Here is a 10,000-nt window from a genome sequence, read left to right on the forward strand (position 1 = left end):
TACGAAGCACCCAAGTGCTGCTTTTTGGGATTCGCCACCCGGAGGTGGAGCGCGGACAAAGCCACCGCGCCTAGTGTGCACCCGCAGACGAAGCACGGCCAGAGGCCGCCGGATGCCGCCCATGGCGGGCGCACACACTCTTCTGACACCTTCGTAGCACCAAAGTGCTGCTTTTTGGGATTCGCCACCCGGAGGTGGAGCGCGGACAAAGCTACCGCGCCGGAGCGAGCAGGAGCCTCGCTCCGAGTGTGCACCCGCAGACGAAGCACGGCCAGAGGCCGCCGGATGCCGCCCATGGCGAGCGCACACACTTTGCGGACACCTCGGATTGGCCACCCGGAGGTGGAGAGCGACCCGCAGACGAAGCACGGCCAGGGGCCGCCGGATGCCGCCCATGGCGGGCGCTCTCGCTCCTCGGACAGCTCCATCGGCGCAGCATGGCGCTCGCGGTCGTCATTACCCGCTGGCGAGGCGCGGCCAGGGCCGCCAGGCGTCGCCTATCGCGTGCGCAAACTCCCAGCAAGCACCAACGTGCTCCTTTGGATGTTGTCATCCGGAGGTGATAGCGCGGCCCGGGCCGCCTGACGCGGCCCATCGCGGGCGCTCCTCGTCGGACACCTGCGTCACACAGCCTGGGTGCCAGCTGTGGAGTGACACTTGGAGAAAAAGAAGCACAAGTCACTCATATCAAAGTTCCCGTTCCCTTTTGTTTGTGTCACGCTTGGAAATGCTTGAGAGGTGACACTTTGTCAAATTTGCAGCTGGTGTCTCATCATCATCATCACCGCTGCTCATCAGCCTTCCTTGGATGCCTGCCATGCACGCGGCCCAACGGGGCACTCAGATGGGGTGGGCAGCCCGGACCGCCTTGCGCGGCCCAACACGGGCGCCCGGGGGACGCGGAAACCCGTTTTAGAAAATAACCTCCAGGGGTTTTCCAAGAGCGGCACAGCCCCAGCTCACGTCCGTGTTTCAGTGCGTCAAAAGCGGATTCAAAAGTGTGCTTTTCTCGGTACTTCCCCTGGAGGTCAGTGTTTCTAAAAACTGGGTTTCCGAAATCGTGCTGGAGGTGTTTTGGTCAACCAGGAAAAATGGCATTTACGGGAGAGGGTAAAGTATACCCCCCCCCCCCCCTCTCGGCTGATTTACCCTCTCCCGTAAACGCGTTTTTTCCTGGTCGACCAAAACACTCATTGACTCCCATTCATTTGACACTTTGTCATTTTTTCAGCACTTTTTTCGCGCATTGGGTACTCCGCCCATTCACTCCCATTCATTTGACACTTTGTCGTTTTTTCAGCACTTTTTTCGCGCATTGGGTACTCCGCCCCATTCACTCCCATTCATTTCACACTTAGAAAAATCATCCGAGCGGCTCTCCACGCATTTTATAGCCGCTTTGGGGCTCCAGCCGCCTCGGCCTTCATTTCTGACTAGGCTCGTGTGGACTTTGTCGTTTTTTCAGCACTTTTTTCGCGCATTGGGTACTCCGCCCCATTCACTCCCATTCATTTCACACTTTGAAAAATCATCCGAGCGGCTCTCCACGCATTTTATAGCCGCTTTGGGGCTCCAGCCGCCTCGGCCTTCATTTCTGACTAGGCTCGTGTGGACTTTGTCGTTTTTTCAGCACTTTTTTCGCGCATTGGGTACTCCGCCCCATTCACTCCCATTCATTTGACACTTTGAAAAATCATCCGAGCGGCTCTCCACGCATTTTATAGCCGCTTTGGGGCTCCAGCCGCCTCGGACTGCATTTCTGACTAGGCTCGTGTGGACTTTGTCGTTTTTTCAGCACTTTTTTTACACATTGGGTACTCTGCCCCATTCACTCCCATTCATTTGACACTTTGAAAAATCATCCGAGCGGCTCTCCACGGGTTTTATAGCCGCTTTGGGGCTCCAGCCGCCTCGGACTGCATTTCTGACTAGGCTCGTGTGGACTTTGTCGTTTTTTCAGCACTTTTTTTACACATTGGGTACTCTGCCCCATTCACTCCCATTCATTTGACACTTTGAAAAATCATCCGAGCGGCTCTCCACGCGTTTTATAGCCGCTTTCAGACTCCTGCCGCCTCGCCTGCACTTCCGCCTCGGTCCGTTAGGATTTAGGCCTTTTTTCAGCACTTTTTCTCCGTTCCTCCGGGGCGACAGCGGCTCTCCACGCATTTTATAGCCGTTTTCAGACTCCTGCCGCCTCGCCTGCACTTCCGCCTCGGTCCGTTAGGATTTAGGCCTTTTTTCAGCACTTTTTCTCCGTTCCTCCGGGGCGACAGCGGCTCTCCACGCATTTTATAGCCGTTTTCAGACTCCTGCCGCCTCGCCTGCACTTCCGCCTCGGTCCGTTAGGATTTAGGCCTTTTTTCAGCACTTTTTCTCCGTTCCTCCGGGGCGACAGCGGCTCTCCACGCATTTTATAGCCGTTTTCAGACTCCTGCCGCCTCGCCTGCACTTCCGCCTCGGTCCGTTAGGATTTAGGCCTTTTTTCAGCACTTTTTCTCCGTTTCTCCGGGGCGACAGCGGCTCTCCACGCATTTTATAGCCGTTTTCAGACTCCTGCCGCCTCGCCTGCACTTCCGCCTAGGTCCGTTAGGATTTAGGCCTTTTTTCAGCACTTTTTCTACGTTTCTCCGGGGCGACAGCGGCTCTCCACGCTTTTTATAGCGGTTTTCAGACTCCTGCCGCCTCGCCTGCACTTCCGCCTCGGTCCGTTAGGACGTGGGCCTTTTTTCAGCACTTTTTCTCCGTTTCTCCGGGGCGACAGCGGCTCTCCACGCTTTTTATAGCCGCTTTGGGGCTCCAGCCGCCTCGGCCTGCATTTCTGACTAGGCTCGTGTGGACTTTTTCAGCACTTTTTTTGTGCATTGGGTACTCTCGCCCATTGACTCCCATTCATTTGACACTTTGTCATATTTTCAGCACTTTTTTGGCGCATTGGGTACTCTCGCCCATTGACTCCCATTCATTTGACACTTTGTCATATTTTCAGCACTTTTTTGGTGCATTGGGTACTCTCGCCCATTGACTCCCATTCATTTGACACTTTGTCATATTTTCAGCACTTTTTTGGCGCATTGGGTACTCTCGCCCATTGACTTCAATGCATTTACTGCAACTCCTGCCTGTGTCCGCCAGAGGGCGTCTGGCTTAACAGCGGCTCTCCACGCTATTTCTATTCGCTTTGAGGCTCCAGGCAGCTCGGCCTGGGTTTCTGAATTTCTCCCTTGACACTTTGTTACTTTTTCACCTTTTTTCTCATTTCATCCAGGGACACAGCGGCTCTCCACAGACTTTCCCGCGGCCCCTGGGCTCCAGGACCCTAGGCATGGGTTTCTGAATTTCTCCCTTGACACTTTGCCATTTTTTCACCTTTTTTCTCATTTCATCCAGGGACACAGCGGCTCTCCACAGACTTTGCAGCCGCCCCTGGGCTCCAGGACCCTAGGCATGGGTTTCTGCCTAGCTCCCTTGACACTTTGCCATTTTTTCACCTTTTTTCTCATTTCATCCAGGGACACAGCGGCTCTCCACAGACTTTGCAGCCGCCCCTGGGCTCCAGGACCCTAGGCATGGGTTTCTGCCTAGCTCCCTTGACACTTTGCCATTTTTTCACCTTTTTTCTCATTTCATCCAGGGACACAGCGGCTCTCCACAGACTTTGCAGCCGCCCCTGGGCTCCAGCCAGCTCGGCCTGAGTTTCTGAATTTCTCCCTTGACACTTTGCCATTTTTTCACCTTTTTTCTCATTTCATCCAGGGACACAGCGGCTCTCCACAGACTTTCCCGCGGCCCCTGGGCTCCAGGCAGCTCGGCCTGAGTTTCTGAATTTCTCCCTTGACACTTTGCCATTTTTCCACCCATTTTCTCATTTCATCCAGGGACACAGCGGCACTCCACAGACTTTCCCGCGGCCCCTGGGCTCCAGGACCCTAGGCATGGGTTTCTGCCTAGCTCCCTTGACACTTTGCCATTTTTTCACCTTTTTTCTCATTTCATCCAGGGACACAGCGGCTCTCCACAGACTTTCCCGCGGCCCCTGGGCTCCAGGACCCTAGGCATGGGTTTCTGCCTAGCTCCCTTGACACTTTGCCATTTTTTCACCTTTTTTCTCATTTCATCCAGGGACACAGCGGCTCTCCACAGACTTTCCCGCGGCCCCTGGGCTCCAGGACCCTAGGCATGGGTTTCTGAATTTCTCCCTTGACACTTTGCCATTTTTTCACCTTTTTTCTCATTTCATCCAGGGACACAGCGGCTCTCCACAGACTTTCCCGCGGCCCCTGGGCTCCAGGACCCTAGGCATGGGTTTCTGAATTTCTCCCTTGACACTTTGCCATTTTTTCACCTTTTTTCTCATTTCATCCAGGGACACAGCGGCTCTCCACAGACTTTGCAGCCGCCCCTGGGCTCCAGGCAGCTCGGCCTGAGTTTCTGAATTTCTCCCTTGACACTTTGCCATTTTTCCACCCTTTTTCTCATTTCATCCAGGGACACAGCGGCTCTCCACAGACTTTGCAGCCGCCCCTGGGCTCCAGGCAGCTCGGCCTGGGTTTCTGAATTTCTCCCTTGACACTTTGCCATTTTTTCACCTTTTTTCTCATTTCATCCAGGGACACAGCGGCTCTCCACAGACTTTGCAGCCGCCCCTGGGCTCCAGGCAGCTCGGCCTGGGTTTCTGAATTTCTCCCTTGACACTTTGCCATTTTTCCACCCTTTTTCTCATTTCATCCAGGGACACAGCGGCTCTCCACAGACTTTGCAGCCGCCCCTGGGCTCCAGGCAGCTCGGCCTGGGTTTCTGAATTTCTCCCTTGACACTTTGCCATTTTTTCACCCTTTTTCTCATTTCATCCAGGGACACAGCGGCTCTCCACAGACTTTACAGCCGCCCCTGGGCTCCAGGACCCTAGGCACGGGTTTCTGAATTTTTCCCTTGACACTTTGCCATTTTTTCACCCTTTTTCTCATTTCATCCAGGGACACAGCGGCTCTCCACAGACTTTCCCGCGGCCCCTGGGCTCCAGGCAGCTCGGCCTGAGTTTCTGAATTTCTCCCTTGACACTTTGCCATTTTTTCACCTTTTTTCTCATTTCATCCAGGGACACAGCGGCTCTCCACAGACTTTGCAGCCGCCCCTGGGCTCCAGCCAGCTCGGCCTGAGTTTCTGAATTTCTCCCTTGACACTTTGCCATTTTTTCACCCTTTTTCTCATTTCATCCAGGGACACAGCGGCTCTCACAGACTTTAGAACCGCCCCTGGGCTCCAGGACCCTAGGCATGGGTTTCTGCCTAGCTCCCTTGACACTTTGCCATTTTTTCACCTTTTTTCTCATTTCATCCAGGGACACAGCGGCTCTCCACAGACTTTGCAGCCGCCCCCGGGCTCCAGGCAGCTCGGCCTGGGTTTCTGAATTTCTCCCTTGACACTTTGCCATTTTTTCACCTTTTTTCTCATTTCATCCAGGGACACAGCGGCTCTCCACAGACTTTGCAGCCGCCCCTGGGCTCCAGCCAGCTCGGCCTGAGTTTCTGAATTTCTCCCTTGACACTTTGCCATTTTTTCACCCTTTTTCTCATTTCATCCAGGGACACAGCGGCTCTCCACAGACTTTCCCGCGGCCCCTGGGCTCCAGGACCCTAGGCATGGGTTTCTGCCTAGCTCCCTTGACACTTTGCCATTTTTTCACCCTTTTTCTCATTTCATCCAGGGACACAGCGGCTCTCCACAGACTTTGCAGCCGCCCCTGGGCTCCAGGACCCTAGGCATGGGTTTCTGCCTAGCTCCCTTGACACTTTGCCATTTTTTCACCCTTTTTCTCATTTCATCCAGGGACACAGCGGCTCTCCACAGACTTTACAGCCGCCCCTGGGCTCCAGGACCCTAGGCACGGGTTTCTGAATTTTTCCCTTGACACTTTGCCATTTTTTCACCCTTTTTCTCATTTCATCCAGGGACACAGCGGCTCTCCACAGACTTTCCCGCGGCCCCTGGGCTCCAGGCAGCTCGGCCTGAGTTTCTGAATTTCTCCCTTGACACTTTGCCATTTTTTCACCTTTTTTCTCATTTCATCCAGGGACACAGCGGCTCTCCACAGACTTTGCAGCCGCCCCTGGGCTCCAGCCAGCTCGGCCTGAGTTTCTGAATTTCTCCCTTGACACTTTGCCATTTTTTCACCCTTTTTCTCATTTCATCCAGGGACACAGCGGCTCTCACAGACTTTAGAACCGCCCCTGGGCTCCAGGACCCTAGGCATGGGTTTCTGCCTAGCTCCCTTGACACTTTGCCATTTTTTCACCTTTTTTCTCATTTCATCCAGGGACACAGCGGCTCTCCACAGACTTTGCAGCCGCCCCCGGGCTCCAGGCAGCTCGGCCTGGGTTTCTGAATTTCTCCCTTGACACTTTGCCATTTTTTCACCTTTTTTCTCATTTCATCCAGGGACACAGCGGCTCTCCACAGACTTTGCAGCCGCCCCTGGGCTCCAGCCAGCTCGGCCTGAGTTTCTGAATTTCTCCCTTGACACTTTGCCATTTTTTCACCCTTTTTCTCATTTCATCCAGGGACACAGCGGCTCTCCACAGACTTTCCCGCGGCCCCTGGGCTCCAGGACCCTAGGCATGGGTTTCTGCCTAGCTCCCTTGACACTTTGCCATTTTTTCACCCTTTTTCTCATTTCATCCAGGGACACAGCGGCTCTCCACAGACTTTGCAGCCGCCCCTGGGCTCCAGGACCCTAGGCATGGGTTTCTGCCTAGCTCCCTTGACACTTTGCCATTTTTTCACCCTTTTTCTCATTTCATCCAGGGACACAGCGGCTCTCCACAGACTTTACAGCCGCCCCTGGGCTCCAGGACCCTAGGCACGGGTTTCTGAATTTTTCCCTTGACACTTTGCCATTTTTTCACCCTTTTTCTCATTTCATCCAGGGACACAGCGGCTCTCCACAGACTTTCCCGCGGCCCCTGGGCTCCAGGCAGCTCGGCCTGAGTTTCTGAATTTCTCCCTTGACACTTTGCCATTTTTTCACCTTTTTTCTCATTTCATCCAGGGACACAGCGGCTCTCCACAGACTTTGCAGCCGCCCCTGGGCTCCAGCCAGCTCGGCCTGAGTTTCTGAATTTCTCCCTTGACACTTTGCCATTTTTTCACCCTTTTTCTCATTTCATCCAGGGACACAGCGGCTCTCACAGACTTTAGAACCGCCCCTGGGCTCCAGGACCCTAGGCATGGGTTTCTGCCTAGCTCCCTTGACACTTTGCCATTTTTTCACCTTTTTTCTCATTTCATCCAGGGACACAGCGGCTCTCCACAGACTTTGCAGCCGCCCCCGGGCTCCAGGCAGCTCGGCCTGGGTTTCTGAATTTCTCCCTTGACACTTTGCCATTTTTTCACCTTTTTTCTCATTTCATCCAGGGACACAGCGGCTCTCCACAGACTTTGCAGCCGCCCCTGGGCTCCAGCCAGCTCGGCCTGAGTTTCTGAATTTCTCCCTTGACACTTTGCCATTTTTTCACCCTTTTTCTCATTTCATCCAGGGACACAGCGGCTCTCACAGACTTTAGAACCGCCCCTGGGCTCCAGGACCCTAGGCATGGGTTTCTGCCTAGCTCCCTTGACACTTTGCCATTTTTTCACCCTTTTTCTCATTTCATCCAGGGACACAGCGGCTCTCCACAGACTTTCCCGCGGCCCCTGGGCTCCAGGACCCTAGGCATGGGTTTCTGCCTAGCTCCCTTGACACTTTGCCATTTTTTCACCCTTTTTCTCATTTCATCCAGGGACACAGCGGCTCTCCACAGACTTTGCAGCCGCCCCTGGGCTCCAGGACCCTAGGCATGGGTTTCTGCCTAGCTCCCTTGACACTTTGCCATTTTTTCACCCTTTTTCTCATTTCATCCAGGGACACAGCGGCTCTCCACAGACTTTACAGCCGCCCCTGGGCTCCAGGACCCTAGGCACGGGTTTCTGAATTTTTCCCTTGACACTTTGCCATTTTTTCACCCTTTTTCTCATTTCATCCAGGGACACAGCGGCTCTCCACAGACTTTCCCGCGGCCCCTGGGCTCCAGGCAGCTCGGCCTGAGTTTCTGAATTTCTCCCTTGACACTTTGCCATTTTTTCACCTTTTTTCTCATTTCATCCAGGGACACAGCGGCTCTCCACAGACTTTGCAGCCGCCCCTGGGCTCCAGCCAGCTCGGCCTGAGTTTCTGAATTTCTCCCTTGACACTTTGCCATTTTTTCACCCTTTTTCTCATTTCATCCAGGGACACAGCGGCTCTCACAGACTTTAGAACCGCCCCTGGGCTCCAGGACCCTAGGCATGGGTTTCTGCCTAGCTCCCTTGACACTTTGCCATTTTTTCACCTTTTTTCTCATTTCATCCAGGGACACAGCGGCTCTCCACAGACTTTGCAGCCGCCCCCGGGCTCCAGGCAGCTCGGCCTGGGTTTCTGAATTTCTCCCTTGACACTTTGCCATTTTTTCACCTTTTTTCTCATTTCATCCAGGGACACAGCGGCTCTCCACAGACTTTGCAGCCGCCCCTGGGCTCCAGCCAGCTCGGCCTGAGTTTCTGAATTTCTCCCTTGACACTTTGCCATTTTTTCACCCTTTTTCTCATTTCATCCAGGGACACAGCGGCTCTCCACAGACTTTCCCGCGGCCCCTGGGCTCCAGGACCCTAGGCATGGGTTTCTGCCTAGCTCCCTTGACACTTTGCCATTTTTTCACCCTTTTTCTCATTTCATCCAGGGACACAGCGGCTCTCCACAGACTTTACAGCCGCCCCTGGGCTCCAGGACCCTAGGCACGGGTTTCTGAATTTTTCCCTTGACACTTTGCCATTTTTTCACCCTTTTTCTCATTTCATCCAGGGACACAGCGGCTCTCCACAGACTTTCCCGCGGCCCCTGGGCTCCAGGCAGCTCGGCCTGAGTTTCTGAATTTCTCCCTTGACACTTTGCCATTTTTTCACCTTTTTTCTCATTTCATCCAGGGACACAGCGGCTCTCCACAGACTTTGCAGCCGCCCCTGGGCTCCAGCCAGCTCGGCCTGAGTTTCTGAATTTCTCCCTTGACACTTTGCCATTTTTTCACCCTTTTTCTCATTTCATCCAGGGACACAGCGGCTCTCACAGACTTTAGAACCGCCCCTGGGCTCCAGGACCCTAGGCATGGGTTTCTGCCTAGCTCCCTTGACACTTTGCCATTTTTTCACCTTTTTTCTCATTTCATCCAGGGACACAGCGGCTCTCCACAGACTTTGCAGCCGCCCCCGGGCTCCAGGCAGCTCGGCCTGGGTTTCTGAATTTCTCCCTTGACACTTTGCCATTTTTTCACCTTTTTTCTCATTTCATCCAGGGACACAGCGGCTCTCCACAGACTTTGCAGCCGCCCCTGGGCTCCAGCCAGCTCGGCCTGAGTTTCTGAATTTCTCCCTTGACACTTTGCCATTTTTTCACCCTTTTTCTCATTTCATCCAGGGACACAGCGGCTCTCACAGACTTTAGAACCGCCCCTGGGCTCCAGGACCCTAGGCATGGGTTTCTGCCTAGCTCCCTTGACACTTTGCCATTTTTTCACCCTTTTTCTCATTTCATCCAGGGACACAGCGGCTCTCCACAGACTTTCCCGCGGCCCCTGGGCTCCAGGACCCTAGGCATGGGTTTCTGCCTAGCTCCCTTGACACTTTGCCATTTTTTCACCCTTTTTCTCATTTCATCCAGGGACACAGCGGCTCTCCACAGACTTTGCAGCCGCCCCTGGGCTCCAGGACCCTAGGCATGGGTTTCTGCCTAGCTCCCTTGACACTTTGCCATTTTTTCACCCTTTTTCTCATTTCATCCAGGGACACAGCGGCTCTCCACAGACTTTACAGCCGCCCCTGGGCTCCAGGACCCTAGGCACGGGTTTCTGAATTTTTCCCTTGACACTTTGCCATTTTTTCACCCTTTTTCTCATTTCATCCAGGGACACAGCGGCTCTCCACAGACTTTCCC

This window comes from Dunckerocampus dactyliophorus, unplaced genomic scaffold (assembly GCF_027744805.1).
Source record: "Dunckerocampus dactyliophorus isolate RoL2022-P2 unplaced genomic scaffold, RoL_Ddac_1.1 HiC_scaffold_78, whole genome shotgun sequence".
Classification (NCBI taxonomy): Eukaryota; Metazoa; Chordata; class Actinopteri; order Syngnathiformes; family Syngnathidae; genus Dunckerocampus; species Dunckerocampus dactyliophorus.